Genomic DNA, 15,318 nt, shown 5'->3' on the forward strand with positions numbered 1-15,318 from the left:
AGGTGAACACTGGTGAAAACTTTGATAAAATGTAAAAAAAACAAAAACAAACAAACAAAAAAATATGTGTAAATGTGTGTAGCGCCCCCTAGGAACAAAACCAACATTTCATTTCATTTTTTTTTTCTTTAAGGTGAAAGAGGAGGTAACAATGCAAAGGTTAAAACTTAGAACGCATCAGTTCTATATCAATGGGATACCATACGCCGTGCCCAGACTGCTGTTAGTACTACTAGTACATCCAGTTTTCTCCTGGTGGGCAGAGCGTGTCCGCGGGTGGCTGCCCACCCCTGCCCCCCCGGTAACGCCCCTGGTTTGTTTTTATTTTATTTTTGATTTATACTGCTGATTGTTCACCTTTGTCTGTTTGTCATGTTAATAATAATCAAAAATAGAAGTTTAAATACACAGACATGGGGTAACGAGATGAGGAACAGGTGGGTGACATGAGAGGAAGCTGATTGGTCGACACAAAAGGCTCAGGCGCAACAGGTGAACACAATGGGCAATCACAAGGACAAGACATACTAGGGTACAAATGTGACAGAACTCAACTCAAACCATGACAGAAAATCCCTTCCCCCGGTTATGAAGCTTGCCTGAACTTTGCTTTCTTGACTCCATTACCCTTTCATAGGACTGATCTTCTAATGTCTTCTAATGGATTCTAAATTGAATACAACGATCCTGCCAAGAAAGCTGCCAATCTCAGAGTGTACTTGCTACCGGCTACGTCAGTAAAGTAAGTAGATGCATGTCTTTTACTATGGCGTTATTCATTAACCTTCAAGGGATGTTATCATTTTCATGCGCAGGAGATAATATCTCACTCATTTGTAGTACTTTCATGTTAGAAATAGTGAAATATCTGTGTTTGACCCTGTTTAACCTTCTTGACTGTGAACGTGAAGCGTAAATTTTTGGTCCAAATCAGTTTATTGTTCCAGGCTTTGGTGCTAACATTCCCCTTCGTCCTGCGCACTGATGGTTTGAAATTAGATTAAACTGTATGCCAAGTTCTTACTCATCGGGTCACTAAGTGCATTCAGCACAGGAAAGTACCGGTAAATAAGACTACTTATTTACATGTACTTTACATTATTTTTGGGCTAATAACAATGACTGTGTCGCCCCCTGGTCGTCAAATATTTTAATTGAGGATTAAGAGGTTTAGGATTCGGATAGGTAAATCAATCAGTAAAACTCTGAGACAAACTTTAGTTACTTTATTTCATTTATGATGCTCGACCAACCTTGTACACCCAAATGACACAACATGGGTACGCCATTTCAGTTAAAGTATTGTCGTGCAGTAACGTTAAACTGATGAAAATCAACAATGATAGAATTTGTGTGTTGTAATGGCACCCTTTCACCTGAAGAGGTCAGTATAATACAAGTGCTAGTGTGGTAGATAACCCCCTCACCCTGTTTCTCTCTCTCCCCCTCTCACTCCTCTCTTTCGCTCGCTCTCTCACGTTATTTATTATTCTATTTTTCTATTTTTATTATCATTATTTATTATTTTAAATTAATGGAAAGCCTACGAACTCAAACACGTCCACCTGCTGGCAAAAATTTGGAATCTCTCCCTTTATGCATGTCACCCTAATAATCACAAATACTGATCTTGCATCAATTTATTCAGAAACACTGCACATACTCAGTGTGAAATTGTACTGGTATTGCATTTCATTTGAGCAGGGGCAATGCACAGGAACAAATTCACCAGGACAATATCAGGAAAGGTGCTTGGTTCCAGGTTATAGCATAAACGCTACTTTTTAAATAGCTAAATCTGGAGTTGTTTATTAATTGGTACACCATCACTTCTAAACATTGGGAAAGATGGAGGAAAACTAGATTAGTTTGTGGATCACAGGCACATTAACATGGTCAGATTTTAACATGCTATGACCAAATTTGGTTAATTTCATTTTATTATATTGTTATCTATTTACTTATCATTGCAAATTGTTGACCACTATAATGAGTTTAAATTGGGGGAGGGGGGGTTGTGAAAGGTAATGCTTTTGGAGATGTTGGAATTTTGCCAACAATATGATATTGCATTTTATTTAACCTAATATTTAGAATATATTACCCAGTCTCTGTATGGTGTTTACCCGGGGTCGGGAACCTTTTTGGCTGAGAGGGCCATGAACACCACATATTTTTAAATGTATTTCTGTGAGAGCCATTCAATATATTTATAACTAAAAATACAAGTAATGTGTGCATTTTTTTGTAATTTCAACACTTTTAAAGTACAATAAATCTCTGAATTATTTTTAATAACCTAGTTATGCTGTTGCTAATCAATGATAAGTATTTCTTTCCAATAATGCGATTTCTGGTGCTGCATGGTTTTGCTGATGGCTTTGTAGTCTAGTTCATGCAGGCGTTGAGAAACTTATGCACAGAGCACCATCAGTGCACACCGAAACAAGTTTATCCATCGGTAGTTTTTTTCTTTTCTTTACCGAACTCAGTGAAGGACTTCAATAAATCCTCTCTTGTTGTCCCTTTCATAGTCAAAACCTTGCAATCACGCTGAACTGCGATAAATAGCTTACGTCTGCTGACTCATCCAAAGCGAGAGAAAAAAACTGTCACATTTATGTCCTTATGTCCTGCTGAAAAGTGCGATACTCCTCATCTTACGCTACGCTACGACATGTATGTTTGCCACTTTCCCTCTAAAATTACTGTGAATTGGCTTTCTAGTCTCCGGTTGTAGCATATGGACTACGTGTCCCATGATCACCCTGGGCTCACGCAGCCAATGGCATGGGATTAGCTTTCTATTTGATGATATCTAGTGCGGGAGTGTTGTTGAGCATTAAAAAAGTTAACATATGCTAGAGTGACCATATTTTGATTTCCAAAAAAGAGGACACTCGGCCCGGCCTCGAGATACTTGAATTTTACTCGTAGTCCACTCGATGGTCTGGATAGATGCCTATATAACTTTAATATATATAAAGTGTGCCTCCTCCGTCTGGTTAGAAAAATTCAGTTTTATTAAATAAAAAAAATAAACACACAAAAAAAACATAAACCTATTGCCATATATTAGAGCTGGGAATCTTTGGGCACCTAACGATCTGATTACGATTCAGGGCTCCGATTCGATTATAAAACGATGATTGATGCACCCCCCTCCTTTTTTTTTTTTTTTTTTTTTTTTTTTGTACATTAGTTCCAAAATTGTTCAAAAATCCTCTCAGGCTAAACCAAACTACTATTTCAGTATCAAGTTAACATATAACAGTAAACAAATATACAAAAATAACAGTAAATAAAAAAACTCCAGTCCCCATGTTGTATCAGCAGCTATAAAATATAATTAACCCATTTCAACCCGCCAGTCACAATAGTGACCAGAAAACAATATTTTTTTAAATTATTTTTTTCTTTATTATTGATTACTGAAAGGGGCAACCCGGTTTGGTAGTTTGCATGTCTGGGGAAAATTCGGGATAAAATGGGTTAAATGTTGTGAATCAACTGTTAGTTGTTAAAATTGCTCCCGTTATTCCACAATTTCCCTTCTGTCTACTTGTGTCAAAGTTTTAAAACTATTTCATCATTTAAAGATGGATTCAAGACAAGATTCTGTCGATTTAGGTGTATTTTAGATAAAATGTTAATTAGGTTCGCTACAACAGAGCCTTCTAGAGAGGTGTACTGCTTTAAGATGGCGGCTGTTTACTTACGCCGGAAAGTCTGTCATTTCGCATCTCTGTTCAATAATGTTCTAACATCGACATCGTCTGTCATTTGCATCTAGTTCTACATATATCTCTACTGTAGCCGTATGTTTGTAGCAACTAGCAACTGGGCGTTGTTTGTAGCGGCTGTTAGCCGCAGTCAAGTATGATTGTTTTTTAATCTAGCGGCATGAGTTGAACATGATATTTACTCTCGGTCCGTTCCTCATTGTGTCCCAAAGACCACGCTGACTGTGTTTTACTTCCGCTTTACCTGGTATAATTCAATAATCAGAATTTTAGTATTTGTGAATCGTTCTCGAATCTTCCACGGCCAAATCGCGAATAATCTAAGAATCGGATATTTCGCACGCCTGTAGTATATATTAAACACTATATGGAAATTTTTTTTTACTCAATTGGTTACTCAACAGGCTTTATTCTTCCTAAAAAAAAAAAAAAAAAAAAAAAAAAAAACAATAATGATTACAAAAAAATATATATATAATGCAGACCCATGGAAATGTAGCTCAGTCAGTACGCACACACAGTAGGCTATGTGCCAACTCAACATTTTTATAAATTAGTATCATGACAATTGGCGTTGACAAATTGTTATTCCCACTCAATTTTTATTCACATTCAGTGTTCTAGATTGTGCGCAAACAATAACCGAAATAAACTGACAAGCTATTCAACCAACATGTTTCCAGACGCAGCAGTTAAAAACTACATTGCCCATAATGCCTAGCGCGGCTGAGCGCACTGATAGTTACCCTGTTAGCGAGTACCGGGCGAAGCAAAATCAAACTTTGCTATGAAAGTTTACAATCATCGGCAGCGCAACGATGCGACACCAAACAGGATTTTCCAGATTACGCCAGTACAAATCTCCGACAGAAGTCAACAGTTGCCATTATATACGTATTTATCGTAAAAAAAACTGATAAGAAACACAGCTACTTAGAATATAATACTAACGTTCAACCAAATACACGAACACAGAACAATTAATACAAGACTAATACAATATACAGCATCTCTGTTTACACATATAACCCAATATTCAACACACGTGATCGACATTAACAGGAGAGAAACCTACAGAAAGGTGTATGGAGCCACGTCTTAAAACTCCTTGCTGTAGTCTGATTTCTTGCCAAACTATCAACCGTCGTTAGATGGTGGTAATTCCATAACATGAAACAAAAGGTAAACTGCCAACAAAAAACAAGAAGATGTACTCCTTCTCCCGCCCCTACTAGTCAGAGCCACATCAACGCAGGCAGGCGCTGCCTCCTAGCGGCCGAAGGGATTCTCTTCAAATTGGTCCCGTGAAAAATCATAAAAACCGGACATTTTCATGAATATATGAAACCCGGCCGGACCCTCCGGAGAGCACGTAATAAGAGGACATGTCCGGGCAAAAGAGGACGTTTGGTCACCCTAACATACGCGGCAAAAGGCACGTCTGCTAATTACTGCGCAACACCAGCGTATGACCGGTGACAGTCGCCATTTCGTGCAATGCGCAAAGGAGTATAACAAAACTTTTTTTTTTTTTTTTTTTTGTAATTAAAGATTTGTCTGCGAGCCAGATGCAGACGTCAATAGAGATCTGGCTTGCGAGCCATAGGTTCCCGACCCCTGGTGTATACAATACATGTCTGTCCTGTCTGTCTGTCCCGTCCCGTCCCGTCCTGTCTGTATGCACATATGAGAGGGCAACCATTGTTTCGCCTCTGACAGCAAATAAATGGGGACATAATGAATTGAATAAAGTCACTACGGGAAGGTCAAAAATTAAGTAAAATATAGTTTGTTTTTTTTATTAATTAATTAAGGGCTGGCTCCATCGTCCTCCATGATCCTCATGTGGTACAGAAGATATACAAATTACATTTGGAATTCAGTAATTTAGACTGAGAATTTACTTCATGTTATAAGAGTTGGGATACACATTTAAAATGTCTCAACGTTTAAAAAAAAAAAAAGGTTAACTTTACTTGTTGCTTTAATGTTTGAATTGTGTAATTCAAAGCACATAAATGGTAACATTTATGCCGTTCTTTCCTTTCACAAGCACAAATTATTCTTGCCAGTAGGAAGAGGAAATGTGCACGGCACCAAACATCAATGCCAAATAAACAAGAAGTTATGTCTCTGCGGCTACTTTGAGAAATTGGACTCTGGAGACAGTTTTCTAGGTAAATTTATTCAATATTAGACTAACAGTGTGTCTGTCGCCACTTTTCAACTCACCCCCGTAATGCGCGAGCGTGCCTAAGATAACTTCTTACGGCTCCTTGCCGTCGGTTAGTTCTGGCAAGCCATGAGAGGCGCCATTTATTTGTTTGTTTGTCCCGTGAGCCCATTCAGGGCCGCGCTTGGCCCCGCTCCCTGCCGGGCCTTCTATTTCTGCAACCCAAGTGGCTGGTAATGAAGCTGCTCGGGTTGGCATGCGCCCTGGGCAAACGCAGGCCTGATCAGAGCCCTTCTTCTTCTGCCTTGGCAGCCACGCAAGTCTTTGCTCCCTCTGGCTTCCTAATTTAGTAACGGTGGGTAAAAATATGTGCTAACGAACAAGGTCTGGTATGTCAGGCTGGCGTCCAGAGATGGGGAGGTTTGGGGGGGAGAAAAACAGAGGGGTGGGTGGGGGTTCATAGTAGGCCCTTAGTGACAGGGCTTAAAGTCTCAAACCTCTCAGACATTTGTGTGCGTTTGGTGTACACTTGTGGACAATCAGGGGATGTGTGGGGGTGGACGCTGATGGGTTAAAGGAAAGCACTTAACATTTCTCACACTGGCCAAAGTGAATTCAGAGCCTTCTAATCACTCGTCTGTTTTTCTCCAGTGAAACGAACACACAGTGGGAATGTGAAGTGTTACAAACTGAACAAGTCATTTAAAGACTAGGCTTCAGTGGTAACAGAATAGTGAGGCTTCCCTAAAGTAGAGTACAAATGCCGGTAATACATTTTTCCTCGACTAATGATCGCGTCAACAAGGCCCAGTTTCTCCAACTTTGGTTTAACTCAGGGGTGACCAAGTCCGGTCGTCGAGAGCCCCTATCCAGCTTGTTTGCCATGTCTCCCTCCTTGAACACACCTGAATCAAATGATCAGCTCATCAGCAAGCTCTGCAGGAGCCTGATAATGATCCTGATTATTTGAGTCAGGTGTGTTGGAGGAGGGAGAAATGGAAAACAAGCTGGATAGGGGCTTTCGAGGACTGGACTTGAGCACCCCAGTTTTAACTCATTGGCTGCAATTGATGGCGATAGATGTCCAATCTGTTTTGAACTGAGCGGGTTGGCAGTTATCACTGCCATTGATTGTGAGAGATGGCCAACCCATTTGAACTGCATATAAAATCTATCAACATGCGCAGGACACAGAAGATGAGGCTGAATATGGCGTTTTTTTTGTTTTTTTTTCCTCTCTCTTGTGATCATATCTGAGGGATTACCCCAAAACAATATCCTTCAGTGTGGTAAGAATTAGGAGTTTCCCACTTTAAGATGTCAGACTGTCAAAATGCAAAGTTAAAGTGCCTGTGACAGCATAAAAAAAAAAAAACATCTTCAATGCATTATTATGTGAATAAGAATATTATTTTAAGACGATTCAACTATATAGAACAATTTTGGTAAAGCGCAGATGACGAGAAATTAGATTTTTAATCTGCCGTTTAGACCCACCTCTCATGAAAGCCCTCTAGTGTCCCCAGCTGGATGATGACGTCGGCAGGGTCACGATTTCATCTGATTTAGAATTCAACCCATTGAGGGGGAAGATTCAGAACGGGGAAAATACGACACAGAGCAGCAAAATGTCATCAGTGTTTCAATCTATTTACTCCAATATTTTTACAGGATATTCTTTTTATCTAAGTATTTTTTCCCAATTGCTAAATAAATGGTATGGTCGTGTCAAATAAGTCTTGTGCTAAATGGAATATGAAATATTAAAAATAGATTTTTCAGTACAACATGGCAAAATTACTCCATAATGGTCAAAACTGTCGACTTCTTGCACCTCCCGAATGATATTTTATGCCACCAAAGTTAATCCGGCTTTTTTCCATTTCCCTGCCCCAGTTCAAAGAGTGTAAACAAGCCAGGAGGCGAGACAGCTATATGACATGCTAACCCGAACCTTGCTACGTTTCTAAGTCTTATTCTCGTCTTCCGAAGCGAAAAATCACCAAAAACTACCACTGATCATATCATACGGCGGCGGGGTTGTTGATTGCCTTCACCGATTGGCAACCCCACCCCCACACCCCCCGGCGGCGAGCAAGTTGCAGCTTGTCGTTCCACTGCTGCGGGCAGGAGAGCTCGTTTGCCGGAGAAGCAGCTGGAGAATGACCGTCCAACTTCAGAGCGGGGCGCTGCTCGTGGCCAAGCCGAGGAAAGTGCATTCTCACGCGAATAAGACCAAGCGGGCTGGATCGGCCATCCAAACTGGCCGACGTCAGAGCGGGTCACTGCTCTTAGCAAAGCCGACGAAAGCGCATTCTCAGCGGGCACGCGTTTATCGGCCGGCGATCATTGTGTGCAACAAGCCGCCCGTCGTCAGCTGTGTGGCCTTCCACAAAATGCATGCCACCTTCTTATTAAAACGTATGCCATTATCCAGTATTTGACATAATATAAAACACGCAGTTTATTCACTTCCTCGTCGGCCCAATGGGCCCACAGTTGTCGGACTTGTTTTGGCCATTATCCGCGGTGAACAGGAACTTTTTGAAACTCGAAAAGGCTCGCGTCTTTCCCTGGTGCAGCAACAAAAGCCTGCAGCACATAGAGCTGGCGTGATGCGAAAAATAAATGAAATAATCCGCCAAAATAGGCTAAATCTGCAGTCATTCTGCATACTGTACTTTTGGCTGTTTACTGAAGATGATTATCCCGCTGACGTCACATTCGCAGTTTTCGTCAATCCAGGAAGTCACTAATTTTCATGGCGCGGGATTTAAAAAAATGTAATAAATGTATCGATCACTTCCACACACATCCAAGCGGTCCATTTCATTCAGGTGCATAAAATACCATATGAAATAAACATGCTTTTTGCTGTCCTACGCACTTCCCGTTCAGTATGATGGCAAATCTTCACTTGTGTGGCCAACATAGTTTGGTTGAGATTCCAAGCATGGACATTATGCTTGTGATGTGAAAGTGAGTCATTCCGGAAGCCACCTGAGGTTTGGGCTGTTGCCGGACTCGTATAGAGGAGCAATTGTAGTGCAAGATAAAAATTAGGACAACAGTTGATCTTCACCAATGTAGTTTCCAGATGAGCTTAAAACCTTCCTAGCTTCTTCAATTTCTTCTTCTTTGACTGCTGTTTCTTTCTTGCTGTATTTTTTGGTAATCTAGCCGTCCAGTGGCAACATGTGGCCAAAGAAATCTGGTAAGACCCGTTTTTTTTAACCCAATACAATTGTTATACATCTTAATAATAACATACTGTACATCGAGCTGGATGCACTGGTTTTAGTACATCACAGAAAAAATACAGGTGTGCCCGAAACAAATTGAGCTTTCTGCAAATTTGTAACGTCATTCGAGGTGAACAGCTGAGCAGATGACTGCAACACCATGGCAGACTCAAATGTAGCATCACGATCCGATCATGAATTACTGCATATTTCCTGCATACATGGGACCCTTCAGAGGAAATTTGTTCCAGTGACAATGAAAGAGATGCTGTGTAGATGTTAATGTGTGACGAGAGGAGTTTTGGGCCAAATCAAGAGGCAGATACTTAGGAGGGTCTGGGGGCATAAAGTGGGCATGGTTGGGGGAGGGAAAAATCAAACTTGCATTATTGCAAGGTATAAATTTGGAATAACCTATTAAGTATTTAATATTTTGTATTAATGACTGCTTATAAGCAAGTAATTGAACTCATATTCAGTCAGAAAAAAAGTTATCAGTGCATCCATCTAATGAACTCGATCAATGGCCTTATGTTTTGAACATATTGAGCAGCTACATTAATGGGCTACGTCTTTAACTATTATTCTCCCTGTGGCGGAAAACACTCAGGTGACTTGAAGTTCCCTTCTGAGACCCCCAATTTAGACAACTTTCAAAATTGACCGATATGCACGTGTGATACATCATTGGAAAGCTTAAAATCTCAATTTTCTGGGGGAAGAAACATTTTGAACAGGAGGGCATTTAATTTTATCTATTTTTTTTTTTTTTTTAAACAGCAAAACCCTATCTGAGGTGAGAGCACACGAGAGCAGAATTACAGACGCATGACTTTAACGAGATATTATCGCGTACTTACCTTGTTTTGATCCAAAAATATGTAGCATGTATCACTGAGTGTCAAGACGCATAATTGAATGGCCACAGCTGGATTTTGGGTTGATTTTATGGGTGAAACATGGTAATATAACAAGGGTTGCGATTCAGAAATCGCAGACATCAAGGAGTGGTCGGGATTTTCTTTTTCATATATTTACCTTTTTAAACTTTTTTTTTTTCTTCTTTGGATCGATTATTTATCATCTAACATTTCGGAAATAATGCGACAAACAAAAAAATACAGTTAAGCGATAGTTATGAGGTAAATATCCGTGACTTTTTTACAGACACCATTTTTTTATTGTGACTTAATTTGTTTAAAAGTTTAAAATATGCGAGTGAATAATTTTTTTTGTCTTTTTTTTTTTTTTTTTTTTTTTTAAACCAACTATTAGACATCAATTAATGATTCTATGCTAAAAATGACATTTTGAATAAGAAATATAATTAATTACCGTCGTTCTATGGCTGGGTTAAAACAAAAGCGGTTGCGCGACATCTGTAAACGGGGGTTTTCGGGGTAAAACGGGCAAATTGAAAATAGTTCGGGGGCTTAATGTGCCATGAATCTGCTATGGCAGCCTATAGACATATTGTTCTATCAAACACAACAGTTGTTTTGGCTTAAAATATAGCAGTTTCTTTTAAAGAAGAGTGCAAGAGCAGAAACTGCTTTTTCAGTCTTGTCTGTTTTCCGCCCTATACATTTTATTTATGGATAGTTTTTTTTTTTTTTTTTCTGAACTAAACGGCATCACAATCTTATTTATTATTTGCTATTTGCTAAAACCACACACTAGTGTCTAGAGTTTGTACAGCTGTCACCACTTCCTGTTAGGGACCACAGACACAAAGAACATCATCCCCATGAAAATAGCATTCTAAGTTGTGCACATTGTTATTGGCGATGAAACAATTACCAAAACTGTGATCACATTGCTACAAAAAAAAAAGTCTAAGTGTGATATTCTAAACTAGTTCAACAATAATGGCGTGCTAACGGAATGAATGTAGGTGCTGCCAATGTTCGCAACCTGCTCTTTAAGTGGCAGGTTTGCTGCAAGGCCCATCTCTACAACCGGCGGGGCGTCAGTCTCTCATTTTCCCACTGATTGAACATCACGGTTGGCCTCCTTGTGTCATTAACTTCAGCTCATCCGATCATCTCAAGTGTTACAAAAGAATCAAACTGGCATCAGTAAGACCGAGACTGACGATGAGAAACAGTGGCAGCTCTTCCAAGTGCAGCTTTAGCTTTCTGGCCAAAATATTACGTTCAATAATGTGCGAACAACAACTGTGTGCTTTCAGAACTTTAGAAAAAGTCAGTGTACCAACTTGCACTGCATGTGCTGTATGCTAATGTCCTCAGTAATTTTTTCTGTCTTCTTGTTTGCTGTAACGGAACATTTTTGAGCGTGTAATGCTGTTACTGAGAGGCGGGAACAAAGCTAACCAGGCATCCATTCTTTTTTTCTTTCTCCCAGCCCACTGAAGCTGTCCACAACAAAGACACCATAGTTGAAGAATGATAAGATAAGCTTCTCTTTCCATCCAGCGGCATCTTTCCATGCCAGTGCTAGTGTAAAACAATGATGTTGCATACCCGCAGAATGTTCCCCTCTGCTAAGGCAAAGACTTCCAGTGGCTTAAACTTACGTTTATCCCTCCCCAAACCTTGGCCTGATTTGAGGCGTATGCAGGAAACAAATCCCCAATTGTTTGGCCCCTAATGCTTCTTCGCGCCATTCTATTGAGTGTCAAAATCAAAGATTACCAGACGCTTTGGAGGTGATGTTGCCATTCTTTGTTAAGACAATGGCTCGCTAAACCAATAACTGTGTTTTGTGCGCTGACAGCATGTACATTGCCTTATAATTGAAGTTTTAGGTTGTATTGTGGTGACGAGAGCTTTATCTCCTTCAGTGCTTTAGCGACTAGAACATGGATCAAGGACTGCTCACTACACACATAGACAAAATGATTTTTCTTTGTCCCAGCATGCTCAAAACACAAATTCAGCATAAATGCAGAAACGGAACATTTCCATGGATACAAGTCCAAATGATAAGAGGAACGCTTGGACCTTGAACATCAGCCAAAGAGCATTTGTTTTCAGTTGGTTTCCACACACAACCCCCCCACCCCCTCACAAGAAAAAAACTGACAATAAATTTGCTGAAGATTGGTCATGGTCAGAGGTCTGTAAAGTAGCCAAAAATTGTACTTATGGAAGATCAGAGTTACCTCAAAATAATATTACCAAAGTAAAAGTAGTCATCCAAATAATGTAATCAAGTACAAATAAAAAAGTATTTGTTTAAAAGAATCCTCAAATTAAATCAAATTTATTTATATAGCCCTTTACAAAACCCGAAAGGTCCCCAAAGTGCTTTACAACAAAGACAAACATGGCTCATCGTAAATAAAAGGCAGGAAAGTATTATACAATGACATTTAAGGAAAAAAAGCAAAACAAAAACAAAAGACAACGCATCACGATAAAAGTCAGACAGCAACTAAAACAATAAAACTGATAAAATCCGAAAACATTAAAAACCCTTAAAAAATAAAACCAGGCTAAACTAATCTGGGGGAAGGGCAAGTCTAATAAGGTGTCTTTAAACGAGATTTAAAAAGGCCCAAATTCATAGTGGTGCGGATTTCAGGGGGAAGACTATTCCATAACCTGGGGGCAGCAGCCGCAAAAGATCGGTCACCTCACTGTTTGAGTTTGGACCTCGGAACGTGCAAATGAAGTTGGCCGGTAAAGCGAAGAGTCCTGCCAGAATTACGGATGGTTAAAATTTCCGATAGGTAAGGAGCCAAACAGTAAAAGTTTAAAATCAATTCTAAAATGGACTGGAAGCCAGTAGAGCGATGATAGCACGGGGGTAATATGTTCACGTCTAGGTGTATGTTAAAAATCGAGCAGCAGCATTTTTGAACAAGTTGGAGACAAGAAATTGAGGACTTGGGAAGACTAACATAAAGTGCATTGCTCAAGTGAAGAGTAACATCGTGAGTAACTGCTTACATTTTTTCTCAACACAGTTATCTATATGAACTGTAATTATTATGATAGTGTACAATAACCCATTACATAACCACATTAAGCCAAAGGGGGGGGGTATCATTGAATTCCGCTGAGAGAAAACACAGAAATGAATAAGTATTCGTCCAAAGAGCATGAGTGCCCTCTAGTGGAGAAAATTGTTCCTACTTGAATAGTGAATAGTTCCTTTATACTATTATGAAATTAAAAGGATCATATCTCCATTTTTCCGTGGTCCATTGGCGCCAAATAAAAACTGGGAGAGAGGTTTAAATCCGTGCTTTCATGTTGAGGGCAACGCTCTGTCAAATACTTCATTTTTTACGGCGCTTTAGACACCACGTGATTGAACAGGCTGGCGTGATCAAGCTTGCGTCTGATGGGTATAATGGAGTCATGTTGTTGTTTTTGCGACGTCTCATTAATGAAATTGGTAAAGCTACTCTTGCCATCACTGGCAAAAAAAAAAACAATCAAATATGTAGAATAAAGAGGAAAAATGTAACGACTCTTTTGTAGCACAAAATAGTGGAGCAAGAGTAGCGTATTTCTTCACAAGTCTACCAAAAGTATGGCTTAGTAAAACTACTCTTAGAAGTACATTTTTCTCAAAAAGTTACTCAAGTAAATGTAACGGAGTACATGGAACACGTTACTACCCACTTCTGGTCATGGTTTGGATCATTTGTTAAAACTGTCACATAAATCACTTAACACTAGGGGTGTAAAGGTACACAAAAATCTCGGTTTTGAGGTCACGGTTCGGTTCATTTTCGGTACAGTAAGAAAACAAAATGCAAAATATAAATGTGCTAGTTGTTTATTACACACTTTTGTGCTTTCAACAATAGGAACGTTAGCCTATACAAAGCTAGAATTCTGCTCAAAGAGTAGCGGGTATTCAAAGATAATAATCCAACAACAATTTGACTTTCAGACCCCGCGAATTGGTCAGCTTTCTTTCTGAAAGAAAAACGTCCTGTGCTAAAGAGAAAAGCAATCCCAATGACTAAGATATTAACATATATTTTACAAATGAAATGCCTCAATGAATCATTTTTTTTTCTTATGAACGGTTTTCAAAAGATTTATTGGTGGAATTTCTCAAGTTAAAGTGCCACACAGAAATTAATAAATTATAATTGTGTAAGTAGGATCTGTGTATTATTCGTATTATTTAATTACATGTTTTAGCTAATTTCACTTTATTTTATTTAAATTGGGTATTATTTATTTTATGTGTTTATTATTTACAAATGTGATGTAGTATTCATTTATATTGTATATTTTATGTTATAGAACTTTAGTTCTTATGTGAATATTAGTTCCTACTTGTTTTGTTGTGGTAGGAGGGTTTTGTATTGAACACGGGGCTGTGTTGGTTATCATTATAGCAGAGAAGACAGCAGTAAATCAACAAAGACAAGTCAACTTTGCCCCGTTCTACTACTCAAGAGATCTGATGGACTCAAAAAGTGGGTTACGATTGCATATTAGTTTGAAAATCGACCGGATCCACCGTATTTTTACACGAATGACTTCCGGTCTGCCCGATCCTAGCTAGTAGTATTGACGCAGGAGGGCCGTGTCTCGCGTCAAATAATAAACTCTGCTGTTCTTTTTGTGTGCGGCGCGTTGAGCCGCTTCTAGGATGCGTCTAACACGCGGCCGCACTGCGACTTGTGTGCATTGGCTGATTGACTTTAACGCCCGCGTTTCACTGCGTTCTCGCGGCGGCCATGTTGTCGTGCTGTTGACATTTCTGGGTTATATACTGTCCTACCGTGTTGGTCCTCATTATAGTAGAGAAGACTGAGTAAATATAATCTACACAAAGAAACTGTAACCCTCAGCCTCGAAAAGTAAGGGTTACATTACGTCAGAAACTCGTTCGGTACGCCTCCGTTCCGAACAGAATACCCCGTACCGAAATGGTTCAATACAAATACATGTACCGTTACACCCTTACTTAACACTGGTCAGATTTAATGCCCTTAGGTCAATAATGATGTCGAAAGAACAAGCTTTTGGGAAACAGAGGCTCACAGCCAAATAAATCTCTTTTGTTCCAAGGTACAGTTTGCTGTGGGTCATTTGTGGCCTGAATGATCTTGTCACAATCTTGCCTCTGAATACATTCTCCTTGGGGAGGTGTTGGGGTTGTGGCCCTGGGCGTCTAGGGGGCCCAGTTTCCTGGTCTAAAGGTTAGATGTGCGGGCCCGTTT

General features: G+C 39.6%; 1 protein-coding gene across 1 annotated transcript in view; it reads left to right on the forward strand.

Annotated features, from left to right (window-relative positions):
* The first annotated feature begins 578 nt into the window (after positions 1 to 578).
* The window catches only part of mef2aa (myocyte enhancer factor 2aa), a 238,983-nt gene continuing 224,243 nt past the window's right edge, over positions 579 to 15,318 (forward strand). The window contains exon 1 of the mRNA XM_057837431.1: positions 579 to 742. The gene's annotated coding sequence lies outside the window, so the exon portion shown is untranslated. The remainder of the gene's footprint in view (positions 743 to 15,318) is intronic.

The sequence above is a fragment of the Corythoichthys intestinalis genome, chromosome 5, assembly GCF_030265065.1.
Source record: "Corythoichthys intestinalis isolate RoL2023-P3 chromosome 5, ASM3026506v1, whole genome shotgun sequence".
NCBI lineage: Eukaryota > Metazoa > Chordata > Actinopteri > Syngnathiformes > Syngnathidae > Corythoichthys > Corythoichthys intestinalis.